General features: G+C 47.5%; 6 non-coding genes across 6 annotated transcripts; 1 reads left to right on the top strand and 5 right to left on the bottom strand.

Moving 5' to 3' along the window:
* The first annotated feature begins 9,481 nt into the window (after positions 1-9,481).
* Positions 9,482-9,553, top strand: trnap-ugg (transfer RNA proline (anticodon UGG)). The gene has a single exon. It is a non-coding gene; the product is annotated as a tRNA-Pro (tRNA).
* Positions 9,554-13,948: 4,395 nt separating this feature from the next.
* LOC147219805 (U1 spliceosomal RNA) lies at positions 13,949-14,112 on the bottom strand. Its single transcript, XR_015108253.1, has one exon. It is a non-coding gene; the product is annotated as a U1 spliceosomal RNA (small nuclear RNA).
* Positions 14,113-14,714: 602 nt separating this feature from the next.
* Positions 14,715-14,905, bottom strand: LOC147219806 (U2 spliceosomal RNA). Its single transcript, XR_015108106.1, has one exon. It is a non-coding gene; the product is annotated as a U2 spliceosomal RNA (small nuclear RNA).
* A 790-nt stretch (positions 14,906-15,695) lies between these two features.
* Positions 15,696-15,814, bottom strand: LOC147219807 (5S ribosomal RNA). Its single transcript, XR_015108262.1, has one exon. It is a non-coding gene; the product is annotated as a 5S ribosomal RNA (ribosomal RNA).
* Positions 15,815-17,011: 1,197 nt separating this feature from the next.
* LOC147219808 (U1 spliceosomal RNA) lies at positions 17,012-17,175 on the bottom strand. Its single transcript, XR_015108216.1, has one exon. It is a non-coding gene; the product is annotated as a U1 spliceosomal RNA (small nuclear RNA).
* Positions 17,176-17,806: 631 nt separating this feature from the next.
* On the bottom strand, positions 17,807-17,997 carry LOC147219809 (U2 spliceosomal RNA). Its single transcript, XR_015108157.1, has one exon. It is a non-coding gene; the product is annotated as a U2 spliceosomal RNA (small nuclear RNA).
* Positions 17,998-26,862: the final 8,865 nt, after the last annotated feature.

Here is a 26,862-nt window from a genome sequence, read left to right on the forward strand (position 1 = left end):
GCCGCTGGATTTCAGGAAATGTGCCATTCAAAGTGTAAATTCACCTCCTATTCAACAAATTTCAGCAACAGACACAAGCTTTAAAGAATTACAAAGTTATTTACAACTTTATCTAAAAACCTTCAAATTTGTAAGATAAACTTTTTTGGCCAAATGGAATTATCGTTTTTAACCTGCAGCTAGATTTCAGCATAATGACATATTTTTCGTGTAAAATCACATCCTAATCAGCATATATCTTCTCCAGACACCAGCTTTAAAGAATTACAAAGTTATTTGGAACTTTTGCCCAATATCCTTCATCATGGTGAGATAAACATTTTGTTTCCAAATGGCTTTATTTTTAAACATGCGGCTGATTTTCAGTAATTATGACATTTATTTCAAAGAATCACATGCTATTCAGCATATTTCAGCAACAGACACCAGCTTGAAGGAATTCCAATGTGATTTACAACTATTTCCAAATAACTTCAACTTGGTGAGATAAAAAAAAAAAAAAATAACAAAGGGCTTTATCTTTGAAACCTGCTGCTGGATTTCAGTAAATGTGACCTATATAGTGTAAATTCACATCCTATTTAACAAATTTATAACAAAAGCTTTAAAGAATTACTAAGTTATTTACAACTTGTGCCAAAAACCTACAAATTGGTAAAATAAACATTTTTGTCCAAATGGCATTATCTTTTTGACCTGTGGCTGGATTTTAGTAAAGGTGACATATATTGTGTAGAATCACATCCTAATCAGCATATTTCTTAAGACATCAGCTTTAAAGAATTATAAAGTTATTTACAACTTGTTCCAAATGACTATAACGTTGTGAGCTAAACACTTTATATCCAAATGGCTTAATTTTTAAACTTGCGGCTGGATTACACTAAATGTGACGAAGAATTACATCATATTCAACATATACTCACCGGCCTCTTTATTAGGTATACCTGTCCAACTGCTTGTTAACACTTAATTTCTAATCAGCCAATCACATGGCGGCAACTCAGTGCATTTAGGCATGTAGACATGGTCAAGACAATCTCCTGCAGTTCAAACCGAGCATCAGTCTGGGGAAGAAAGATGATTTGAGTGACTTTGAATGTGGCATGGTTGTTGGTGCCAGAAGGGCTGATCTGAGTATTTCAGAAACTGCTGATCTACTGGGATTTTCACCCACAACCATCTCTAGGGTTTACAGAGAATGGTCCGAAAAAGAAAAAATATCCAGTGAGCGGCAGTTCTGTGGGCGGAAATGCCTTGTTGATGCCAGAGGTCAGAGGAGAATGGCCCAGACTGGTTCGAGCTGATAGAAAGGCAACAGGGACTCAAATAACCACCCGTTACAACCAAGGTAGGCAGAAGAGCATCTCTGAACGCACAGTACGTCCAACTTTGAGGCAGATGGGCTCCAGCAGCAGAATACCACGCCGGGTGCCACTCCTTTCAGGTAAGAACAGGAAACTGAGGCTACAATTTGCACAAGCTCATCGAAATTGGACAATAGAGGTTTGGAAAAACGTTGCCTGGTCTGATGAGTCTTGATTTCTGCTGCGACATTCAGATGGTCGGGTCAGAATTTGGCGTCAACAACATGAAAGCATGGATCCATCCTGCTTTGTATCAACGGTTCAGGCTGGTGGTGGTGGTGTAATGGTGTGGGGAATATTTTCTTGGCACTCTTTGGGCACCTTGGTACCAATTGAGCATTGTTGCAACGCCACAGCCTACCTGAGTATTGTTGCTGACCATGTCCATCCCTTTATGACCACAATGTACCCAACTTCTGATGGCTACTTTCAGCAGGATAATGCGCCATGTCATAAAGCTGGAATCATCTCAGACTGGTTTCTTGAACATGACAATGAGTTCACTGTACTCAAATGGCCTCCACAGTCACCAGATCTTAATCCAATAGAGCATCTTTGGGATGTGGTGGAACGGGAGATTCGCATCATGGATGTGCAGCCGTCAAATCTGCGCCAACTGTGTGATGCCATCATGTCAATATGGACCAAACTCTCTGAGGAATGCTTCCAGCACCTTGTTGAATCTACGCCACGAACAATTGAGGCAGCTCTGAAGGCAAAAGGGGGTCCAACCCGTCACTAGCAGGTGTACCTAATAAAGTGGCCGGTGAGTGTATATTGACTAGGACGTGATTCTACACAATTAAATTTCAAATTTACTGAAATCCAGCCGCAGGTTTAAAAGATAAAGCCATTTGTAGAAAAACTGTTTATCTCAAGAGGTTTGAGGATTTTGGCAGAAGTTGTCCATAACTTTGGAATTCTTTAAAGCTGGTGCCTGGTATTAGATTGAGCTGAATAGGATGTGATTCTATACAATGTAGAATCTGCGAAATGCATAAGTTCAGTCAAATCAAGACGCAAGAATGAAGCATAATGGCATTTGGTCAAAAAATTTCATCTCACCAAGTTGAAGAATTTTGGAACAAGTTTAAAAAAAAAAAGAATTCTTGAAAACTCTGTTGCTAAAACATGTTGGTTAGCACGTGAATCTACACCACATACATCACATTTACTGAAATCGAGCCGCAGGTTTAATCATAAAGCCAGTTGGATATAAAGTATGTATCTCACAAAGTTGAAGGTTTTTGCCACAAGTGAAAATAACTGGAATTCTTTAAAGTTGGTTTGTTAGGATCAAATGTGTTGAATAGGATGTGATTCTACACAATATAGAATCTAAACAATGTATAGATTCACTCAAATCCTGTCTCAAGAATGAAAGATAAAGCCATTTGGTCAAAAAAAAATTATCTCACAAAGTTGTAGATTTTTGGAACCAGTTTTAAAAAAACCCGGGAAATCTTTAAAACTGGTTCCTGTTGCTGACATATGCGAGATCGGATGTGACAATAAGAATAAGAATAAGAATAAGAACAACTTTATTAATCCCGAAGGAAATTGCTGTGCCAGAGTTACAGAAAATATAACAGTAATAAATGATAAAAGAAGGCAGAATTAGAAATAAAATAAACTATAAACTATAAAGTGTCTCAGTGAAACTATAAAGTGTCTTAGTAAGCAGTGATAAAACTATAAGTGTCTTAGTAACAAGTGAGGTAAGGAGTGCACAATAGTATGATAGAAGGGAACATTGTAGTGTAGCTGTTCTGAGATGAGATGAAATATTGCACAGTTTCTGAATATTGCACAGAAATGAGATATTGTACATTTTTGTTTGTTTTTAGGTTAAAGATAGGTTTTTATGGTTGCCGGCGGCTGAATGGAGAGGAATTAAAAAGTCTGATCGCCTCAGGGAGGAAAGACCCCTGTGGCGTTCAGTGGAGCTCCTCGGTGGTATCAGTCTACGGCTGAAAGAGCTCTGACAGGACGTCAGTGTGGCATGCAGGGGGTGATGGATGTTGTCCATGATGCTGAGGAGCTTCTTCAGCATCCTCCTCTCTGACACCTGCACCACAGACTCCAGCTCCACGCCCAGGACAGATCCAGCTCTCCTGATGAGCTTGTTGAGTCTGTTAGCGTCAGCTGTCTTGAGCCTGCTGCCCCAGCACACAACAGCGTAGAAGATGACGCCGGACACCACCGAGTGGTAGAACATCTGCAGCATGGTCCTGCAGACATTGAAAGATCTGAGCCTCCTGAGGAAGAACAGGCGGCTCTGACCCTTCTTGAAGCTGGCGTTGGTGTTAATAGTCCAGTCCAGTTTATTGTCCAAGTGGACACCCAGGTACTTATAACTGTCCACAATGTCCACCTCTGTACCCCTGATGGTGACTGGGGTCGGATGGGTCCTCTGTTTCCTGAAATCCACCACCAGCTCCTTTGTCTTTGTGACATTGAGCTGGAGTTGGTTCAGTCCACACCACTCCACAAACCTGTCCACCACGCTCCTGTACTCCTCCTCCTGGTCTCTGTTGATGCAGCCCACGACGGCAGAGTCATCTGAGAATTTCTGCAGGTGGCAGGACTGCGAGGAGAACCTGAAGTCTGAGGTGTAGAGCGTGAACAGGAAGGGAGACAGGACCGTCCCCTGTGGCGCCCCCGTGCTGCTCACAATGGTGTCCGATGCGATGTTCCCCAGCCTCACGTACTGCGGCCGGCCTGTGAGGTAGTTGTTGATCCAGGCCGCGAGTGGAGCATCTACCTGCATGTCCAGAAGCTTCCTGTTCAGCAGGGCAGGTCGAATGGTGTTAAAAGCACTGGAGAAGTCAAAGAACATGACTCTCACAGTGCTTCCTGCCTCCTCCAGGTGTGTGTAGATTCTGTGCAGCAGATAGATGATGGCGTCTTCCACTCCTATCCGGGGCTGGTATGCGAACTGCAGGGGGTCCAGCGAAGGTCCGACGACTGTGCGAAGGTGCCTCAGGACGAGCCTCTCCAGTGACTTCATGACGTGTGATGTCAGGGCCACTGGTCTGTAGTCGCTGTGTGTGCTGGGATGCTTCACCTTGGGCACTGGAACAGGCATGAGGTTTTCCACCGGTCGGGGACAACCATCTGGGTCAGGCTCAGGTTGAAGAGATGTGAGAAGATCCCACACAGCTGAGAGGCACATCCTTTCAGCACTCTGGGGCTAAGGCCGTCAGGGCCGGCGGCTTTCCTGGGACGGAGGCGGCTGAACTCTTTTCTCACCTCCTCAGCGGTGAAGGCGACAGGAGGGGGTGGAGAGAGTCCTATTGGGGGGCAGGAGGGCTGAGGTGTTAACGAGACGTCGTCCAGGGAAGCAGAAGAGGTGCGTGGGGGAGGGGGAAAGCTCCTTGAGGTGAGGGGTGAGGGCACAGGGGAAGGAAAGTCCTGAGAGGAGCTGGGGGGAGGGTGGGTGGAGGCACCTTCATCAAATCTGTTAAAAAACAGGTTTAGTTTGTTTGCCTCCTGCAGGTCTCCTTCCATCATCTGGCTTGCTTGTTTTCCATCGCCAGTGATGGTTTTCAACCCACTCCACACCTCCCTCATGTTGTTCTGCTGGAGTTTGCTCTCCAGCTTCCTCCTGTAACTGTCCTTTCCCTCTGCGATCTTCTCCCTCAGCTCAGTCTGCACCTTCTTCAGTTCCTCTTTGTCTCCACTCCTGAATGCCGCCTTCTTCCTGTTCAGCGTGTCCTTAATGTTCTTAGTCACCCAGGGTTTGTTGTTTGAGAAACAACGCACAGTCTTGGTGGGGATGATGTTGTCCGTGCAGAAGTTAACATAGTCAGTTATACAGTCGGAGAGTTTTCTGACGTCGTCTCCCTGGTCTTCGCAGAGCACATCCCAGTCCGTCGTCTCGAAGCATCCCTGAAGAGTCAGTTCTGCCTCCTGTGACCACCTCCGGACAGTTCTGGTGATCACAGGTTGCCGCTGGACTTCAGGAACATAGCGAGGCTTCAAGTGGACCAGGTTGTGGTCTGCCCTGCCCGGAGCAGGGAGAGCTGTGCAGCTGTATGCGTCCTTGGCATTGGCGTACAGCAGGTCCAGAGTTTTATTGTCCCTTGTCTTGCAGTCCACAAACTGTTTGAAAGTGGGCAGAGATGATGACAGGGTGGCGTGGTTGAAATCCCCAGAGATGGCTATGAAGGCACTGGGGTGCCGGGTCTGGAGTCTCGCGACTGCGGAGCCGATGACGTCATTAGCCCGCGGTGCATCGGCAGACGGTGGGATGTAAACAGTAATCATGATTGCGTGGGAAAACTCTCTGGGCAGATAGTACGGCCGGAGACTCACCGCCAACAGTTCGATGTCCGGGCAGCAAACACGCTCCTTCACCGTAACGTGTCCGGGGTTGCACCACTTGTTGTTTACAAACACAGCGACACCTCCTCCTTTCTTCTTGCCACTGCCGGCACAACTCCGGTCCCCTCGCACCAACTGAAAGCCGGGTAAACTCACCACAGAGTCCGGTATGTTGTTGTTTAGCCAAGTCTCAGTGAAGCACAACACCGAGGCCTCACGAAACACACCGTCGCTCCGCGTGAGTGCCGTTAGCTCCTCCAACTTGTTGCCCAACGATCTCACGTTTCCCATCACAATGGAGGGGAGATACGGTCTGTATCTCCTCTTCCTCACCCACCGTCTCCTCCCGGCCCTGCAGCCCCGGTATTTCCTCCGTAGCTCCTAAGGGATTTCGTGCCTCTCCCCCATCTCGCCGCTGTGTCGAAGCTCCATCAGCTGGTCCCGGGTGTAAACAATGGAGCCATTGCGCCATTGCGCCGCTCCGTCAGGACCGGGATCCGGCTCGAAAAAAAGTGCTCCAAACACCGCGAAAACAAGAAAGAGCGAGTGGAGCATCATCTAGTACTGTGGCAAAAACCTTAACTAAATTGTCACTAAGGAGAAGAGTGGATAAAAATTAAAAAGAAAAGTAGAAGATTTACGAGAGAGACACTCGGTGAGGAGCAACTCTGGCAGGCAGCCGCGAGGCCCGAGGCAGCGCCGGAAGTGATCAATTCAATCAAATCCTGCCGCAAGAATGAAAGATGAAGCCATTTGGTCAAAAATGTTTATCTCGTCAAATTGAAGGTTTTTGGAACAAGTTGTAAATGACTTTGGAATTCCTATAAACCTGGTTTGTGTTGCTAAAATATGTTGAAGTTTAAGTGACCTTACTCAATATATGATGAATATAAAGAAATCAAGCCGCAGGATTAAAAGAAAAAGCCATTTGTTAAAAATGATTATCTCGCCAAGTTGAAGGCATTTTGAACAAGTTGTAAATTACTTTGGAATTCTTTAAAGCTGGTGTTTGGTGTTGAAACATGCTGAATTTAATGTGATTCTCCACAATATATACTTCATATTTATTGAAATCCAGCCACAGTTTAAAATAATAAAGTCATTTGGTCAGGAAGTGTTTATCTCACCAAGTTGAATGTTTTTGGCACAAGTTGAAAATGATTTTGGAAGTCTTTCAAGCTGGTGTCTGTTGCTGAAATATGCGTAATAGGACATGATTCTACACAATATAATTCATATTTACTTAAATCCAGCTGCAGGATTAAAGGATAAAGCCATTTGGTCAAAATTGTTTTTCTCATCAATTTGATGGTTTTTGACAAAAGTCGTAAATTTCTTTGGAATTCTTTAAAAACGGTTTTTGGTGCTGAAATATGCTGACTAGAATTTGAATCTACTGGATAGTTGTCAAATTTACTGTATTCCAACCACAGGATTAAAATATAAAACAATATGGTCAACTAGTGTTTATCTCACCAAGTTGAAGGTTTTTGGCACAAGTTGTAAAGAACTCGAATTCTTTGAAACCGGTGTCTGGTGCTGAATTATGCTGAATATATGTAGTTCTACATAATATATGGAACATTTACTCAAATATAGAAGCATATTCAAAAGATAAAGCCAGCTGGACATAAAGTGTTTACCTCACCAAGTTGAAGGTTTTTGGGTAAAAGCTGTAAATAACTGTAATTCTTTAAAGCTGGTGTCTGTTGCTGAAATATTACTGAACTGGATGTGAATTTATATTATATATGTCACATTTACTGAAATCCAGCCGCAAGTTAAAAAGATAAAGCCCTTTGGTCATTTTTTTTTTTTTTTTATCCCACCAAGTTGAAGCTTTTTGGAACAACTTTTAAATAAAAAGGGGAATTTTTTAAAATTGTGACATTTGCAGAAATATGTTGAATAGGACGTGATCCTACATAATATATGTCACATTTACTAATCTCCAGCCGCAGGTTTAGACGATAAAGCCCAATGGACACAGATTATTTATCCCACCGAGTTGAAGGTTTTTGGCAAAAGTTGTATATAACTTTGTAATTCTTTAGAGTTAGTGTCCGGTACTTAGATAGGATGTGAATATACACTATATATGTCACATTTACTGAAATCTCGCTGCATGTTTAAGGGATAAAGCCATCGGGTTATATTTTTATCTTACCAAGTTGAAGCTTTTTGAATAAGTTTTAAGTAACAAGGGAATTCTTTAAAACTGGTGTCTGGTATTAAAATATGTCTAATATTACATGGTTCTTCAGAATATAGGTCACATTTACTTCAATCCAGACGCAGGTTTAAACTAGAGGGACTAAGGAGGGATCATTTGATCCCTAACCTTTGGAGACTACAGAGGGGTCATTTGATCCCCCTGCCATGGAATGTGGTCTGTCCAGTATGCTAATAATGTGGCAGCCCTCCTGCTGGGAGTTGAATGCAGTTTATCAGAGGAGCAGCTCTGGGAGGAGGGGGGAGAAAGAGGTGTGAATCAGTTTTACATGGATTTCACCTAATCAAGGGTAATTGTAACTTCATTGCTTCTGACTCTGATCTTTCTCTTGAAAGCTTGAATGTGCTTGTTTTTTTTTTGGAAATATTCTGCATTGCTTGATGCTGGATAACCACTTCTTGTGCAGGCTTGATACAGCACATGGGTGTTCAGGGTTGCCATGTCGACCATGTTATGGAACACAGTGCCTGGCCATTTTCGTGTTCCTGCCCGCAGGCTGTACTCGCGCACCATCTGATCCAAGGCAACGACACCGGATTTTGTGGAATGTTACTGGGTGATGGTGCTTGGCTTTCTTTTGTGGCTTTCCTCAGTCTGAACCACACCGTGTATACTGCTCATTACGGAGACAGTCTTCTTCCAGCTGGCTGCATACACTGTCAGGGTGGCGTCAGTCGTTGAAAACACCTGAGTGCTGAACTCATTGCATTTCATCTCCTGAGCCGAAGGGGGAATATCTCTGCAAATCTTATTGAGTGGCCCAAGACGGGTAGTTTTCCCGGTGAGCAACTTTTTGCAAGTGAAATTGAGGTGAAAAAAGTGTCCGTTGTGACAGTTCTGCCCTGGTTCAGAAATGGTCCCATCAACTTCATTACCACACTCTCGGACAGTCTCTCCTCTTTGGGACGACCAGGTTCTTTGCAAACATATGGAAATACATTGCAGATATATTTGATGTCAAATCACAAGCCACCCAGAACTTGATGCCAAACTTATCTGGTTTTGTAGCAATATATTGAATCAAAGGGCAACGTTTCTGATGGGTAAAGCTGTTCATCAATTGTGATGGGACGACCAGGTCTGTACAGTCATGGCCAAAAGTTTGGAGAATGACACAACAATAGAACCATCTGGCAAACACCTAAAAACCATGAAGGAACAGACATTGTGAAAGTGGCAATCTCAAAACTTTTGGCCATGACTGTAGAATGTGAAGACCTCGGCCTCAGCTACATTTCACACCTTGCATTGTACTCCCAGCAAGTGGCTGCCTGCCATTAGTGCCATATTAGAATAAAAGCAGGTGGTCATCAGAAGGAAACCCCAAGGCTCAGGAATCTCATATCAGTTTTGAGCTGGTAAAGGGCAGTGTTTCCTCAAAGCATCTCCAAGTGCTTGTTTATTCGGGAATGTGGGTATTCTGTAAGTCTTTCCAAAGAGTGTGGTTCAGTCCTGCTCTATATTTGTACAGCATCATGGAAACGCTGTGTTGGTGTTTGGTGCTATATGAATAATCAAATTTGATTGCTCGTGACTCAACTCAGCAAGCTTTTGTGGCTCGTTGGTCTAGGGGTATGATTCTCGCTTTGGGTGCGAGAGGTCCCGGGTTCAAATCCCGGACGAGCCCGAGCCCTTCCAATGCTACATTCTGCTGTGTCATACGGACGTATCCGGTCTACTCTTCGCACACACCTTGCATCCTCTGCTTCAGCAGCGATGTTCAACCATCACAGACTTTTCCACCCAATGATTACTTATATAGAAGAAAAAACTCCCAAGTGTCAGCTTCACAAGGAAGACACCTTTGTAGTATTTGGTTTTCAGGACCACCTCGCTATAATGTCATCCAGAATGGTGAGACTGAAAATAGAGTCTACTCGTAAGCCCTTTAGTACCAGGGCTTACAATGGGCCCATGGCATTGCTGGCTACCTTCTCGTTTTCCATTGCAGTAACCAGGCACTTCACCGTTTGCTTGAGGCAACAGGTGAATCTGCCTTCAGATTAGCATGCAGGCTCTGATTATTCTTCAGGGGAGCCTGGTCTTACAGCCCTCAAGGATTTTCTTTGGGATTGCTTCGGCAGGACACTGGAAACTGTCTGGATCCTCTCCAAAATACTTTTGTACTTTGGCAGGAGGGGGCAGGACATCATACATGGATCTGATGGTCAAGCTCAGCTTGTGGCCTCCATGTTCCACTGCCGCTCCAAAAGATCATACTACTTTTTACACTATCTCAGCTCACCCAGCGGCCATGCTTGGTGAGGGACAAAGCTCTGGCAATTCAGTCTGCTTCTTCCTGGTGGTGCATGTCCAGTACCACCAGCTGGTGCTGCTCAGCGGGAGAAGCCTTCCGTCATGTGGGATATTTTTGTTTTCCTGCACCTCTTGCCATGTTGAATTGGCCCACAATGTCCCTTTGTCTCACGGCAGACTTTGCCTTTGCTTTACTTTTCATTTGCTCCCAGTCTCTACGGTGGAAGCAGCACTGCCGCTGAAGAGATGTTGGGACTCTTTGACATTGTCTCATGTCTTGCTTAGTAATACTTGTATTTCTCCACCAGGCCCAATTATGGTGGGGATAGGGCTCCATTGATTGTGATCAGCGTTGCAGAGAAAATCAAGTCACATCTCATTTGCCATTAGGTTTTCTCACATTCAATACCTTTTCAAGGGTGACATTTTACCAGTTCTTCGGTCTTCCCTGTCCGGTCAGCGTCAAGGTACGCTCTCACCTATCAGTTGTCTTCAACATAGGTATCCTGTGCAACAAAGGAGTCGGAGCTAATATCCCGGTTCAAATGACAACAAAACAAAACAAACGTACTTGCTCACATTAAAGCGCTGTGAAAAAGTAGGAGCAAAGGAGATGAGAGTCAGGGAATCATCAGTGATTTGAATCCGGGACCTCTCGCACCCTAAGCGAGAATCATACCCCAAGACCAACGAGCCACGCCCACTGCTTGCATGTTGACTGTTTTTCGCGCTTTATTAAATCTCTATTTTAGTTTGTTTTCTTTATTTATATTCCCTTCATCCACCTGGATGAGCCCATGAGGTGGGGCAGCTAAATGACTGGTGACAAGGAAGATGAAGAGGACAAAGGCAGAGCAGAGGACAAAGTGGTGGGAGCTGAAAAGGGAGGAGTGTTGCATGGTTTTAAGGGAGGAGTTGAGAAAGGGTCTGGGTGGTCACGGTGAGCTTACAGATGATTGGACAACAGCAGCTCGTGTTATCAGGGAGACAGATAGGAGAGTACTCGGTGTGTCATCTGGAAGAAAAGTAGACAAGGAGACTTGGTGGTGGAATGAGGAAGTGCAGGAGTGTATACAGAGAAAGCGGTTAGCAAAGAAGAAGTGGGATACTGAGAGGACTGAAGAGAACAGACAGGAATTCAGGGAGATATAGCGAAAGGTAGAGATAGAGGTAGCAAAGGCAAAACAAAAAGCGTACGATGACCTGTATGCTCGGATGGATAGAAAGGAGGGTGAGAATGATCTATACAGGTTGGCGAAAACAGAGAGATAAAGATGGAAAGGATGTACAACAGGTCCGGGTGATTAAGGACAGACAAGGAAATGCATTGACAGATGCTAGAAGAGTGATGGGAAGATGGAAAGAGTACTTTGAAGAGCTGATGAATGGGGAAAATGAAAGAGAGGCAAGGGTAGAAGAGGGGACTATTGTAGACCACAAAGTAGCACAAATTAGTAAAAGTGAAGTGAGGAAGGCATTGAAGAGGATGGAGAGGGGAAAAGCAGTTGGTCCTGATGATATTCCTGTGGAGGTGTGGAAGTGTCTAGGAAAGGGAGCAGTAGATTTTCTGACTAGATTATTCAACAGGATCTTAGAGGGTGAGAAGATGCCTGAAGAATGGAGACAAAGTGTGATTGTGCCTATTTTTAAGAATATAGGGGATGTGCACAATTGCGGCAACTATAGAGGGATACAGTTGATGAGCCATACAATGAAGTTATGGTAAAGAGTAGTGGAAACTAGACTGAGAGCAGAAGTCAGCATTTGTGAAAAGCAGAATGGCTTCATGCCAAGGAAGAGTACTACAGATGCAGTATTTGCGTTGAGAAAGCTAATAGAGAAGTACAGAGAAGGCCAGAGGGAGCTGCATTGTGTTTTTGTAGACCTAGAAAAAGCATATGACAGGGTGCCAAGAGAGGAGCTCTGGTATTATATGAGGAAATCTGGAGTGGCAGAGAAGTATGTTAAACTGGTGTGCGACATGTATGCTAGCTGTGAGACATTGGTACGGTGCGCTGTAGGGGTAACAGAGAAGTTCAAGGTGGAGGAGGGACTCAACCAGGGATCAGCTCTGAGCCCGTTCTAGTACGCAATGGTGATGGACAGATGAGGTTAGACAGGAAACCCCTTGATGTTTGCGGATGACATTGTGATCTGTAGTGAGAGCAGAAAACAGGTAGAGGAAAATCTAGAGAGGTGGAGGTATGCTCTGGAAGGGAGAGGAATGAAAGTTAGTTGCAGCAAGACAGAATATATGTGTGTGAATGAGAGGAACTCGGGTGGAACGGTGAGGCTACTGGGAGTGGAGATCAAGAAGTTGGAAGATTTCAGGTACTTGGGGTCAAAAGTCCAGAGTAACGGAGAGTGTGGAAAAGAGGTGAAGAGACGGGTCCAAGCAGGTTGGGATGGGATTGAGAAAAGTGTCAGGGGTACTATGTGATAGAAGACTACGGGCCAGAATGAAAGGAAAGGTGTACAAGACTGTGCACTAACCAGGCCCGACCCTGCTTAGCTTCCGAGATCAGACGAGATCGGGCGTGTTCAGGGTGGTATGGCCGTAAACGAGAGAGGACCGCGCGGAAGGGCACTTTATAAGCAGCCGTCCACCTCCAGTCATTTCCACATCTGTCAGGAGCTCCTTCTATTTAGTCGCCATGATTACAGCCAGTGGCGCCCAAGGCTACTCTAACCAAAAATCATCAGACACTCTTTACCTTCGGCTGCAGCCTCAGGTAAAGGGGGAGCTGCCAAAGGCCATACCAGGACTGGTATGCACGCCGGGACAGTTCATGACAAGAGAAAGAGAAAAATAAATAAAATACACATGGAAAAAAGGAAGAGTACCACAGATGCAGTATTTGCGCCCAGCATGCTCATAGACAAGTACAGAGAGGGCCGGCGGGAGCTGCATTGCCTTTTTGTACACCTCGAAAAGGCGTACGACAGGTTGCCAAGAGAGGAGCTCTGGTATCCCAATGAGGAAGTCTGGAGCGGCAGAGAAGTGTGTTACACTGGTGCAGGACATGTATGCTAGCCGGGAGACAGTGGTGCGTGCGGTGTGATGTAAGACGGTACCAGAGAAGTTCAAGGTGGAAGCGGGACTCCGTCGGGGATAGGCCCTGAGCCCCTTCTTGTTCGCAATGGTGACGGACGGGCGGGCTGACGGATGAGGGTAGACATGAATCTCCACGGACCGTGACCTTTGCAGATGCCGTTGTGATCTGTAGTGAGAGCAGAAAACAGGTGGAGGTCGAGATAAGATAAGATAAGATAAGATAAGATAAGATAAGATAAGATAAGATAAGATGAGATGAGATAAGATAAGAACAACTTTATTAATCCCGAAGGAAACTGTTGTGCCAGAGTTACAGAAAATATAACAGTAATAAATAATAAAAGGCAGAATTAAAAATCAAAATACACTATAAACTGTAAAGTGTCTCAGTGAAACTATATAGAGGTGGGGGTATGCTCTGGAAAGGAGAGGAACGAAAGTTAGTCGCAGCAAGACAGCATACATGTGTGGGGATGAGAGGAACTCGGGTGGAACGTTGAGGCTACAGGGAGTGGAGATAAAGAAGCAGGAGATTTCAGGGACTTGGACACTCTGGATTGTTTTCTGGCCCGATCGTAAATCCACGCTTTTGCGGTGCACCAACGATAACTCCCTAGTTGGGTCACAGCCCGGCCAAGGAGGTTCGGCGCGTGCGACCATAAACAGTGAACCCGGCCTCCAGCGACACAGACTTGCTCTTGAACAGCACAACAGGGGAGAGCGCGGACGGAGTCCCCCACTACCAGAAATTATGCAGTCGAGATTCCCACATTTGGGGAATTCGCATGGGACAGCACAGCCGCAGTGCAATGGCTGAGCCTCGCACTGGGTGAACCACCTTCTTGATCATGGTATCTCCCCTGCCAGGTAAGTATGAGTCGCACGCGTCCCGCGCACGGAACGCTTTCACACGCACGCCGTTCTCAGTCGGGGGGGAACCCACGCGGACTCTTCCGGGAGCTCACACACGATCCCTCTCGCGCACACACAGACACACACACACACACACACACACACTCCGTCAAAAAACCGTCAACTCTGAGTTCTGACGGGCCGGGACGCCGAAAACGACACGGACGCTTCAATTTTCACGAAGAAGTCAGAGGACAACCGGAACACGTTCCGTCCGTCCTCCTGATGCCGCGAGGGGTTTCTGCCGCTCTACGGCCGGGAGAACTTCCCCCTGAGCCCAGTCTGACACAGTCTATACAAGGCAATCCATCCGTTTCAAATGCGATCCATTTAGGCTCAGTTCTGGTCCATAGTGGGATTTTATCGGGCTGCACAGGGCGAATGGTAGGGACAGGGTTTCAGGCAGACACGCTCGTGTGTCGCTATCTACCGCTCCCTACCGGCAGAAACAACGGGGACAGTGTCGCTGGTCACGCAGGGCACAGACAAGATCTGGATCCCGTGTGTGTTGGTTACGTATGGCGTTGTTGGAGGCCACGGCAACCTTGACATCGGACACAAAAGCGGGGGGTGCACCGTTCCCGGAGATACTGCAATACCGGGTCGATGCGCGGAGTGGACGGAGCAAGCCCCTATCCCATCTCCCTGTTCCAAAAATCAATTTAATATTTGGTCCCCGGATAGGGGACGTATCAGATATTAAACTGATAAGAACAGATACTACACTTGATCTTAGCCAAAAGGCCGAGAAGCGATGGCCCCGCGCCCTCGCTCGACGCCAGCGCATCCCCCGCACCGTCAGCTTCACTCACGACTTCATTCACAAATCAACCCCCACCCCGTCTCCGCCGCTCGGCCCGGAGCGACGGCGCATCTCCCCCATCGCCCCCATCGCCCCGGAGACGGAGGTCCCGGTGGAGGCCGACGTTCCTGCTTTACAAGAAACAACATGGCCGATGCATCTTCCGCATCTGCCCGGTCACGTGGCGCATCAAAGTAAACCCAGGACTTCAACAAGCAGACTCCTCGGAACCTGATGAATGAATGGGGAAAAATGAAAGAGAGCCAGGGGTAGAAGCGGTGACTACTGGCGACCGCAAAGGAGCAGAGACCAGCGTAAAAAGAAGCGAGGGGGGCATCGAAGAGGATGAGGAGTTCAAAGGCAGTGGGTCCCGATGACGTAGCGTACAGGTGGAGGCATGGAAGTGTCTAGGAGAGCCAGCGGTACGGAGGTCAGCGGCTGGATTATTCAACAGCGAGAGACACAAACGAGAGAAAAAGAAATACAGCGCACATGGAGAAACACTGTACAGGGATGAGAAGAAAGGCGGCGAGCGACGGACGGAGGCAGGCGGCGAGAAAACGGAAAGTGACCCGAAAGGTAAGGCGGGGAACTGTGACTGAGCGAGCGCGTGTGGCGCCGGGCTTCACGGTGACTCCGGTGGGACAGACAGAAGGGAATGAGCGGCGTGTGTCCGTGTGTGAAATGTTGGCGCTCTTGAGAGACAGCACCCCCTGCTGGGGACAGAGAGGACGACCATGAAAAAGCTTACGGCACCTGGTATTCCCAGGCGGTCTCCCATCCAAGTACTAACCAGGCCCGACCCTGCTTAGCTTCCGAGATCAGACGAGATCGGGCGTGTTCAGGGTGGTATGGCCGTAAACGAGGGACCTCGCGCGGAAGGGCTCTTTATAACCAGCCGTCCTCTGTCTTTTCCACCTCCAGTCATCTCCACATCTGTCAGGAGCTCCTTCTCTTTAGTCGCCATGATTACAGCCAGTGGCGCCCAAGGCTACTCGAACCCAACATCATCAGACACTCTTTACCTTCGGCTGCAGCCTAAGGTAAAGGGGGAGCTGCCAAAGGCCATACCAGGACTGGTATGCACGCCGGGACACTTCATGACAAGAGAAAGAGAAAAATAAATAAAATACACATGGAAAAAAAGGACGAGTACCACAGATGCAGTATTTGCGCCCAGAATGCTCATAGACAAGTAGAGAGGGGGCCGGCGGGAGCCGCATTGCCTTTTTGTACACCTAGAAAAGGCCTACGACAGGTTGCCAAGAGAGGAGCTCTGGTATCCTATGAGGAAGTCTGGAGCGGCAGAGAAGTGTGTTACACTGGTGCGGGACATGTATGCTAGCTGGGAGACAGTGGTGCGTGCGGTGTGCTGTAAGACGGTACCAGAGAAGTTCAAGGTGGAAGCGGGACTCCGTCGGGGATAGGCCCTGAGCCCCTTCTTGTTCGCAATGGTGACGCACGGGCGGGCTGACCGATGAGGGTAGACATGAATCTCCACGGACCGTGACCTTCGCAGATGCCGTTGTGATCTGTAGTGAGAGCAGAAAACAGGTGGAGGTCGAGATAAGATAAGATAAGAGCCAGTGGCGCCCAAGATAAGATAAGAACAACTTTATTAATCCCGAAGGAAACTGTTGTGCCAGAGTTCCAGAAAATATAACAGTAATAAATAATAAAAGGCAGAATTAGAAATCCAAATAAACTATAAACTGTAAAGTGTCTCGGTGAAACTATAGAGAGGTGGGGGTATGCTCTGGAAAGGAGAGGAACGAAAGTTAGTCGCAGCAAGACAGCATACATGTGTGGGGATGAGAGGAACTCGGGTGGAACGGTGAGGCTACAGGGAGTGGAGATCAAGAAGCAGGAGCATTTCAGGGACTTGGACACTCTGGATTGTTTTCTGGCCCGATCGTAAATCCACGCTTTCGCGGTGCACCTGCCATGTGCAACGACAACTCCCTGGTTGGGTCACAGCCCGGCCAGGGAGGGTGGGCGCGCGCGACCATAAACAGTGAACCCGGCCTCCAGCGACACAGACTTGCTCTTGAACAGCACGACAGGGGAGAGCGCGGACGCAGTCCCCCACTACCAGAAATTATGCAGTCGAGATTCCCACATTTGGGGAATTCGCAGGGGTCAGCACAGCCGCAGTGCAATGGCTGAGCCTCGCCCTGGGTGAACCACCTTCTTGATCATGGTATCTCCCCTGCAAGGTAAGTATGAGTCGCACGCGTCCCGCGCACGGACCGCTTTCACACGCACGCCGTTCTCAGTCGGGGGGGAACCCACGCGGACTCTTCCGGGAGCTCACACGCGATCCCTCTCGCGCGCGCACACACACACACACGTACACGCGCACACGTGCACACACACACACACACACACACACTCCGTCAAAAAAACCGTCAACTCTGGGAGTTCTGACGGGCCGGGACGCCGAAAACGACACGGACGCTTCAATTTTCACGAAGAAGTCAGAGGACAACCGGAACACGTTCCGTCCGTCCCCCTGATGCCGCGAGGGGTTTCTGCCGCTCTACGGCCGGGAGAACTTCCCCCTGAGCCCAGTCTGACACAGTCTATCGGGGGCAATCCATCCGTTTCAAATGCGATCCATTTAGGCTCAGTTCTGGTCCATAGTGGGATTTTATCGGGCTGCACGGGGCGAATGGTAGGGACAGGGTTTCAGGCAGACACGCTCGTGTGTCGCTATCTACCGCTCCCTACCGGCAGAAACAACGGGGACAGTGTCGCTGGTCATGCAGGGCACAGACAAGATCTGGATCCCGTGTGTGTTGGTTACGTATGACGTTGTTGGAGGCCACGGCAACCTTGACATCGGACACAAAAGCGGGGGGTGCACCGTTCCCGGAGATACTGCAATACCGGGTCGATGCGCGGAGTGGACGGAGAGAGCCCCTATTCCATCTCCCTGTTCCAAAAATCAATTTGATATTTGGTCCCCGGATAGGGGACGTATCAGATATTAAACTGATAAGAACAGATACTACACTTGATCTTAGCCAAAAGGCCGAGAAGCGATAACCTCGCGCCCTCGCTCGACGCCAGCGCATCCCCCGCACCGTCAGCTTCACTCACGACTTCATACAAGAAACAACATGGCTGAAGCATCTTCCGCATTTGCCCGGTCACGTGGTGCACGCCCCCCGACAGGACGCCGAAGCATCAAAGTAAACCCAGGACATCAACAACCAGACTCTTGGAATCGTGTCCCCTTCAAATCCACCTGGAATGTGGCAAAAAGTCGCCCGTGAGGAGAAAAGACACAGGTGGAAAAGGGACGTTTGCACCGCTCACGATACACTGGGCTGCAAACGGGCGCCATCTTGTGAACCCGTCTGGTTACCGCATCGTTGCGACCAGCTCTCACAGAGACTCGTTGCTCATCGCTGGGAAACACAATTCAAAAAACGTCACGAACACAAGACAACAGTAAAATGGATTTAAATCCACATTTACATTTAATTACATTCATGTTTTCGTCACTACCAGCAGAACAATTTTTAAACACGACGGTAAATCATCTCGTCCCGTGGCGAACACCCACTGGACCCTGGCACCCCAAACAGCCTTCGACGGCCTTGAACGCTAACCCCGCCCCGCACCGGCTAATACCGGCTGTTACGACGACTGCTGGTCCGGACGGAGCCGATCGCGCTCGGTTAGACCACCGCTTTTTCGTTGTCGTTTGAGTCGCCAACATTCAATTACCGACGCGCTCCGAGGCAAGATGGCGGAAGGCCGCGAGCTAGTCTGTTTGGCTAGCGGAGCGGCTTAGTTAGCCTTACCTCAGCTCACGAAATCTGTGACGTCGTCGAGATTTCTCGGCCGAAAGGACCTAAATTACCGTCAAAAATCACCGGGAGTTGCTTCGCGGTTGTTATAAACACGGTCAATTCGGTTGTAGGTCGAGAAATCGTCACTATTCTCTGTAAAAGTGAACTTACGTCGCGGGGCTGGACAGCGCTCTTGACCGGGAACACATCGTGGAACCCCGGAGCCTTCAGTGACCGACATAAACGGTCATAAACTCTTCGGTTCAATTCTACTTCGAACTATTTAAATTAATTCTACTTCAAAGTATATGAATAAATTCTAATTCTAACCATATGAATTAACTGTACTTTAAATTATGAATTAAGAAAAGAGATGTGGGACCTGTGGAATCCCCTCCGTGGACACTTTCATCCCGAGTCCCGCTTCTCTGTACTCTTATACTGGCATTCTGTGGCTTAGCTGATGCCAGACCACCATCGATGACATGCAGAGGTTTTTAAATGCACTGAATGGAGAGAAGTTCTGACACACTGTTGATGAATCAGGTCCAAGTCCAGTCACCCAGCAGCCCAGGAGTCTCCTTCTGTGCGCCGGTCTGCTCCAAGACCTCCAACATCATCCCCGTCTGCAGGAAAACAAAGAACCACAGGACCCTGGGTACAGATCTCCCATCCTGGCTCTGTAGGAGTGACTGACGTCCTCTGAGCACCTTGTTGTTCTGTCTTACCTGAGATCCAACACCGGCCCGCCCTGGACCCCCTGCTGTTCACCTAGAGTGAGCAGGACCAGAGGAGATGCCGTGATAATGAGCACTGTTGTGCAACTTGAAAGTCCTAGAAAGTGACATCTGGACATCTGGAGCTCATCTGAATATAAACCACAGCGGGTAAAAACACAAACACATAAGCTGCACTTGTCTGTAAACTGCAGGTGTTCACATTGTAACGAGATATTTACACATTAACCTTTTTTTTTTTACTTTTAATTAGATACATACTGTTAACATTTGCAAATATGTCCTGGAAAAGCAGTGCCTGTAACACGGCTGATGGAAAATGTTCATAATGAATAAAACAAGGAAAAGTTCATCCATTTTTTATCCCCACTTTGTCCCAATCCGAGTCATTTTTGGCTTTGCACATTTGACCCTCTGTTGCTATTCAACTATGAGAGACAGTGCTGGGGTTAAAGATCTTTAATAAATTAACTGGTAAATTCTTCAGTAAAATAAGTATTTGGTTACCAATAAACAAGATATCACAGAGCTCCCACAGACCTGTAACTTCTTTTTTACGATGCCCCTCTGTTCTCCACACCTTACCTGTATTAATGGCACCTGTTTGAACTGGTTACCAGGATAGAAGACACCTGTCCACAACCTCAAACCGTCACACTCCAAACTCAATCAGGCCAAGACCAAAGAGCTGTCTAAGGACACCATAAACAAAAATGTAAACCGGCTCCAGGCTGGGAAGACTGAATCTGGACTAGTAAAGCAGCTTGGTGTGAAGACATCAACTGTGAGAGCAATTATTAGAAAATGGAAGACATACAAGACCACTAATAATCTCCCTCCATCTTGGGCTCCACACAAGAGCTCACCCCGAGGGCTCAAAATGATGAGACGCCCACAGGGGGACCGAGAGAATAAGCTGCAGAGAGCTGGGACCAAAGTAATAAAGGCTACAATCAGTAACACACTACGCCGCCAGGTACTCAAACCCTGAAGTGCCGAAGGTGTCTCTACTGAGATAGTATGTGTCCCATCGCGTCATCAAAATTTACTGGAGGGCATTTGGATGATCCAAAAGAGAACTATGAATGTCCTGTATATAATATATTTGTATTTCTTATTCTCCCTCCTTCCGACTATTATTTATTATTGTTATGTTTTACTTGAAACTCTGGCACAACAATTTCCTTTGGGATAAATAAAGTTGTACTTGTCTGTGAACTGCAGGTGTTCACATTGTAACGAGATATTTACACATTAACCTTTTTTTTTTTTTACTTTTAATTAAATACATACTGGTAACATTTGCAAATATGTCCTGGAAAAGCAGTGCCTGTAACACGGCTGATGGAAAATGTTCATAATGAATAAAACAAGGAAAAGTTCATCCATTTTTTATCCCCGCTTTGTCCCTGACCAACTACTTATTCTCCATCATTATGTCCAAATAAGTTTGTTAAAAATCAGACAATGATATTTTCTGTCTCTCATAGTTGAAGTATACCAATGATGAAAATGAAAGACCTCTATCATGTTTTTAAGTGGGAGAACTTGCACAATTGTTGGCTGACTAAATACTGTTTTGCCCCACTTTATCTGGATACTGGGTACTGACACCTATTCAAATCAACATTTTAAAATGAGCTGATTTAGACTGTAATGATCATTTTGAGCTTATTTTAATCAAATTGTCAAATATTCAAATACAACATTCAAGTTTTTAGTTTCACCTATGAACAGGGTGATGGCAATCAGCACCAACAACACACTGAAGTCTCACAGCACCTTGACTGGACTGAAAATCAATGTCAAAATGAACCTTATGACAAACAGTGCACCTCTGCGTGAATTCTGTCCTCTTTAAACATATCTTGAACCCCCGGTACATGTCTTTGTGACAACAAGTCATAACTTCTCACTCCAAACTTACCTGAAACACAATAACAAATAAAATCTTCAAAGGGTACAGAAGAGACCTGCATGTTTTATTCCTCAACCGAGCAAAGGCTTCTTAATCCATCCCCACATCTGTCCTCTGGGAGGCCTTCAACCTCTTCCAAGTGCATGAAACCACCACAAACCTGGTCAGAAGCTTCCTCCAGCATTTCTTATTCTGTAAAACAACCACAGAGTACAAAACATGGTGATCATTGGAAGTGGGCTTCAGGGCAGGCTGCGCCACATCCCCTCTAGCCTTTACCATGGCAATGGAGATGATCATCGGTGCATCTCGGTGGAACGACGGAGGGGAGCTACTGCAGACTTGACAGCGGCTGCCTCCGATTCGTGCCTCCAAATAATTATTGGAAAAGCCCCCCAGTACAACAGTCAAAGAACACGAAATGACCACCTAGATCCCCACCATCACCTCTACCAAATGCCAGCTGGAGAAGCTTCACTCCAACACTACCTGGGGAAGAAGAAGTTGGAAGCCAACAAGTAAGGGAGCATTTCCATCGTGAAAGGAAAGCTTACTGGCCACGGTTCCACCTCGTCGAAACAGCCATTCCTTTGATATCAGAGCTGCAGGTCCAGCCTTGGATGGTGGAAGCCTCAGATGCAGAACAGACCAACGCTGCATTGAATCCCTTCAGTGGGTTGTAGGACAGGATACAGATTGGATTGGAAATGCAGGATCTCCTCTGAAAGGTAGTAAACATCAGACTTTTCTACTCATCCTGAAATTTATTACAAAACACACAAGAGATGTGTTTCAGTATTACACATTTACAATACGCAATTAAAAATGTGTCTGTAGATCTTTGTGCAAGTCGCTACAAATCAGCCTTGCTTGTTCAGAGATGATTAAAAAATCCTTTTCACAGAAAGGTGGATTTAGAACTCAGTAAAATAAAAAAAAAAATTGTAACAGTTTTACCAGAGATTTTCAATAATAATGTTTTCGTTTCCCATATGAACAAGCAGATGAAAATGTGTACAAACAACAGACGAGAGTGCCACATGACCACAAGCATGTAATTGATTCCTAAGTACAAATACAACCACTAATACAAAAGTTTTTGAGTCATGCATTGCTCCATTCAGAAGCTGATCCAGGGTCAGCCATCGCAGCCATTCAACGACAAGAAAAACGTCAACTCTCAGTTCCGATAGGCTGGAATGACCGAAACGACACAGACGCTTCAATTTTCATGAAGAAGTCAGAACACAGAACACATTCCGTCCATCCTCCTGATGCCACAATTGGTTTCTATTGTTTTACAAACGGGAGAACTTTGCCACGATCCCGGTCTGACAGTCTTTAAACGCGACCGGTGTGGTGGACGGATCGGGGCTGTCGTCTTTTGTCGTCAAACACAATCCATTTGCGCTAAGATCGGATTCCTTGGTGGGAATTTACTTCGGTACACAGAAGCAAGGCGTAGAGACAGGTTGTCCATTTAACAAACTTATGTCACACGTCACCCACAACCCTCCTGCCTCTTTGCATTATCATCTACCAACATAATACAGTAGGCACACCAAATGGCACGTTAAACATTCGTCTTCACGATCTTTGAGATGTCTGCCATCAAATTTGTTATTATTTGCAATTTGAGAGGGTGCACCGTCATCTTCACTTAAAACAACATCGCTGATGCATCTTCCGCATCTCCCCGGTCACGTGGTGCACGACCGACCAATAGGACGCCGAAGCATAAAAAAAATCAACAATCAGACACATGGAAATCCTCCTCAAATCCACGGGACGGTGAACGGGCGCCATCTTGTGGACACCACCGGTTACTGTGTCTACTCGACCCATTCTCGTGGAGACTTGGCGCTCATCCACGGGAAACGAGATGCAAAAAGCGCAATGGACACAAGCAAACTGTCAACTGGATATAAATGTAATTTAAACCGTGGGACACCTCGACCGGGAAATCTCTATCAGCCGTACCTTTGACTGCGTTCGCCACTATCGCCACCCTGTTGTCAGTCACCAAAGTTAAATCACCGTAAACTCATAAATAGATATGGCCCGCTTGTCTAAATCACACAAGGAGAAGTCCATCCATTTCCTATTCCTGCTTTGTCAGTACAGAATGCTGCAGCACGGTTGGTATTCACTTAATTATTGGAAAAGCCCCCCAGTACAACAGTCAAAGAACATGAAATGACCACCTAGATCCCCACCATCACCTCTACCAAATGCCAGCTGGAGAAGCTTCACTCCAACACTACCTGGGGAAGAAGAAGTTGGAAGCCAACAAGTGTCAAGCATAAGGCCCTGACCCTGGCATTCAAAACCACCTCAGGAACAGGTCCAGCATATCTGAACAAAATGATAAGACCTTATGCTCCCGGCAGAGAGCTGCGTTCCTCTAATACAAACCTACTAGCAGTACCTTTTGCTCGCTCTAAGCGATCTCAGGCAAAACTGTTCTCAGTTCTACTACCTCAGTGGTGGAACAAACTTCCAAAAGCAACAAGACTAGCATCATCTATCTCAACCTTCAAGAAATAGGTAAAAACTGTTCTCTTTCAGGACTTTTTACTGCGCTGATGCCCCAGATCAGGTTAGGCAGCAAGTTAGGCTATGCAGTGTGTGTGTGTGTACGTTTGTGTATGTCTTCGTCAAAAAAAAAAAAAACCTCACTAACCCAAGCTTACTGTTCTTTATATTTCCTGTGCATCGTGTATTTGCAAGTGTATTTGCAGTCCCTATGTCCTCTATTGTAAGTCGCTTTGGATAAAAGCGTCTGCCAAATGCAATGTAATGTAATGTGATGTAATGTAACATGATCTTAGAGAGTGAGAAGATGCCTGAAGAATGGAGACAAAGTGTGATGGTGCCTATTTTTAAGAATAAAGGGGATGTGCAGAATTGTGGCATCTACCCTTGCCTCTCTTTCATTTTCCACATTCATCAGCTCTTCAAAGTACTCTTTCCATCTTCCCATCACTCTTCTAGTATCTCTCAATACATTTCCCTCGCTATCTTTAATCACCTGGACCTGTTGTACATCCTTTCCATCATCATCGCTCTGTTTCGCCAACCTGTATAGCTCATTCTCATCCTCCTTACTATCAACCGAGCATACAAGTCATCGTACGCTTTTTGTTTTGCCTTTGCTACCTCTATCTTTACCTTTCGCCGCATCTCCAGGAACTCCTGTCTGTTCTCTTCAGTCCTCTCAGTATCCCGCTTCTTCTTTGCTTACCGCTTTCTCTGTATATACTCCTGCACTTCCTCATTCCACCACCAAGTCTCCTTATCTACTTTCCTTCCAGATGACACACCAAGTACTCTTCTACCTGTCTCCCTGATAACACTAGCTGTAGTTGTTTAATCATCTGGAAGCTCACCCTGACCACTCAGACCCTTTCTCAACTCCTCCCTGAAAACCATGCAACACTCCTCCCTTTTCAGCTCCCACCACTTTGTCCTCTGCTCTGCCTTTGTCCTCTTCATCTACCTTGTCACCAGAGTCATCCTACAAACCACCATCCTATGCTGTCTGGCAACACTCTTTCTGTAACTCTGCCTGGGACCCTTTCTGTAACTCTGCCTGGGACCCTTCCTATAACTCTGCCTGGGACCCCTCCTGTAACCCTTCCTGAGACACCCCGCCTGCCTGCCTGCCTGCCTGCTTGCCTGCCTGAGACACCCTGCGTACCTAAATAAAAGAGTTCCTACCCTGATTTCAGCCTTGGTTGTGTGGTTCCCTGCCCGAGTCCACCCCCGTCCCGTGACAGAATTCTCTGGCCAATATGGACTCGGGGAGCCCACCACCGGGACCCGGTCTCAGCCCCGAAATGGATCTCCAAGCTGCCCTGACCATACACAGCCAAGTGCTTGGACAACACGAGAGTATTCTGGGAGAGTTAGCAGATGCCGGATGTCAGGCCCATGGCAGGTTGGAGTCCATCTCCAACAGGCTTGCGCAGCTAGCCACCACCCCGGACACCTTAGATAGGCACAGCCAGACACTACGCGACCTGGCTGCCTCTCTACACCAGACTCAGGGGCAAGTGGAAAACATCTTCGCCCGGTTGAGCCAGATCTCCTCTGTCCTAGCCCAGAGATCGTTGCGGCAGAATCCTTCCGCTCCGCCGACCCCTGGTCCGGAACCAGCCCCCGCCCCTCGACATCAACCCGCAAAGGAACCGCATGTACCAGACCCCCCGCGATACTCCGGAGACCAAGGCAAATGTGGAGGATTTTTGCTACAGGTCTCACTAGTGTTTGGCTTGCAGCCGATGACCTACCAGAGGGATGAACAGAAAATAGCTTACACCATCAGTTTACTTACCGGAACTGCACTACGCTGGGGTCGGCGGTGAGGCGGACTGCCGTGTCGGTCCTATGCCGCTTTCACCGCCGAGATGAGAGAAGTGTTCGACCACCCTCTCCAGGGAGACGACGCAGTGAAATGCTTGGGCGACCTCACCCAAGGGGGGCGGAGTGTCACTGAGTATGCCGTTGAGTTTCGGACCCTGGCGGCAGCTTGTGACTGGAATGACCCAGCACTACAATACGCCTTTCTGAGGGGAATCAATGAGGAGCTGAAGGACGAGCTGGCGGCGAGGGACGGACCTCCGGACCTGCATGCATTGATCAACCTCACAATCCGGATAGACAATCATCTCCACGAGAAGCGGCGGGAGAAGAAGACCCAGGGACCCCCTTCGGACCGAGCCCGAATCCCAGTCCTGCCTCGCCCCTATCCCGGCTCCCGTAACCCCACTTCTCCACTCCGCCCGAGTTCATTTGCCCGTCCTTTGCCCTCAGCCTCAGGTCGCGCCGTGTCGGGGGAGGAGCCCATGCAGCTGGGCCGAGCGCACCTCACCGCTGAGGAGAAGACTGCCCTGTGGCGCCGGAACGCCTGTCTCTACTGCAGTGAGGTGGGCCACTACGCCGCCACCTGCTCGGCCAAGCTGGGAAAAGCCGAGGCTTGCCAGTGACTGGGAGGGTCCTGGTGAGTCATACGGTGATTCCCCCCCGCTAGCCCACCCACGGGTGCCAACCTCGCTGGAGTGGGGCATGCACCAGCGCTCAGTCTCGGTGCTGGTAGACTCAGGGGCAGAGGGCAACTTCATAGACGAGGCCATGGTTAAAGAGCTCCTCATCCCCACCACAGCTATCCAACCGCCCCGCTGCGCCCTGTCATTGAACAACCGCCGGCTGGCCCGTGTACAGCGCCAGACCGCACCCGTCCGCATCCGGATTTCCGGTAACCATTCCAAATCAATCTCCTTCGCCATCCTGTCTGGACTTCACTCCCCCCTGGTGCTGGGGTTCCCCTGGCTGCAACTACACAATCCCCACATCGACTGGACCGCTGGCAAAATCTGGACCTGGAGCACATCATGCCATGCAACCTGCCTGACCTCCGCCCCACCCCCGGTAGTTCCGCAGCCCCAGATCGACCG

Source organism: Fistularia commersonii, chromosome 24 (assembly GCF_037954325.1).
Source record: "Fistularia commersonii isolate RoL2024-O1a breed Wild chromosome 24, RoL_Fcom_v1.0, whole genome shotgun sequence".
NCBI classification, from domain to species: domain Eukaryota; kingdom Metazoa; phylum Chordata; class Actinopteri; order Syngnathiformes; family Fistulariidae; genus Fistularia; species Fistularia commersonii.